The sequence below is a fragment of the Nannospalax galili genome, unplaced genomic scaffold, assembly GCF_000622305.1.
Source record: "Nannospalax galili isolate Female #2095 unplaced genomic scaffold, S.galili_v1.0 scaffold2462, whole genome shotgun sequence".
Taxonomy (NCBI): Eukaryota; Metazoa; Chordata; class Mammalia; order Rodentia; family Spalacidae; genus Nannospalax; species Nannospalax galili.
Genome location: NW_008347828.1, coordinates 40,175 through 41,247, shown reverse-complemented (window position 1 = coordinate 41,247; position 1,073 = coordinate 40,175). Strand labels below are relative to the sequence as shown.

The 1,073-nt window shown below is 40.5% G+C and overlaps 1 pseudogene; it reads right to left on the bottom strand.

Moving 5' to 3' along the window:
* Positions 1 to 799: 799 nt before the first annotated feature.
* LOC103743220 overlaps positions 800 to 1,073 on the bottom strand; it is a 15,847-nt pseudogene continuing 15,573 nt past the window's right edge.

Sequence of the window (1,073 nt, the reverse complement as noted above, 5' to 3'; positions counted from 1 at the left end):
GTTGTGGGATGAGTTTCTGAACTACTTTACCAAAAGATTCAAATATCAAGTGATCATATATGCTTGTCAGATAAAAGCTTAAAAAGAAAGCAGTATTTCATCATGTTTCCCTGTGACTGGGCAACAGGTTCACAACCATAATCTTCTCTATCTACAGTTCTAACACACACATTAGCCCCTTCAGAATTCATAATGACCTTGATCAAAAACAAGTATGTTTGAATAGGCCATCCTTCTCCCCCCAAGTACCAGACTGTACCCATTCTCCACTGATTGGCAAGCTTCAAAATGCAGCCATACTTGGTCATCCCAGTGTCCTTACATTCTACAAGAGAATCCACACTGACTGTCCACACAAGCCTCCATTGTCCAGTTAATAGCTTTTAAATTACTGATACTGAATGATACAGGTACTAGCCTACCCCACAAAGAGAGATGGTGAAACTGTCCTCTGTATTCCATCTGAACTATTTTAAAACTAGTCTGTTTATGGTAATAAATACCAGCACGCTACAATTACTTTAGCATTAATCAACTTCCTGGATTAGAGTCATTGGTTTTATTGTTATTAACATGAGATAAGAAGTTTAGTTTTGACTACTTCATAAATACAAAAGCAAAATAAAGCACTACTTTCACCAAAGATTAGAATTAGCATGTGCAAAACATTTTTCATAATCCTACCCCAGCACAGAACAGGTAAGCAGGTAAGCTGTGTCAAGCCAGCCATGGTGATTCTTGAGCCCAAACCCATTTTGCTCCACACTTCCTTGGGACGCTAAGGGGTCTCTGCTCTTACCTGAGGTGAATTCTTTCTAATCCACCATCTGCAAGGTCATCATTTGCCTTCTGGTGAATGTCTCTTTGGGTTTCAATTTTGTGGTCATCTGACAGACCATCCACTTTGTGAAAAAACACCTCGAAGTTGATGTCAGTGTTCACCTTTATAGGCCCTGGTCACCGTGAGGTGGAGCCTGGCCAGCACTTCCATGTAGTCATCCTGGAACAAAGTCCATGCCTTCAACTTCGTTTCCAGAACCTTTCATATGCACTCTTCAATTGGAACCACATGG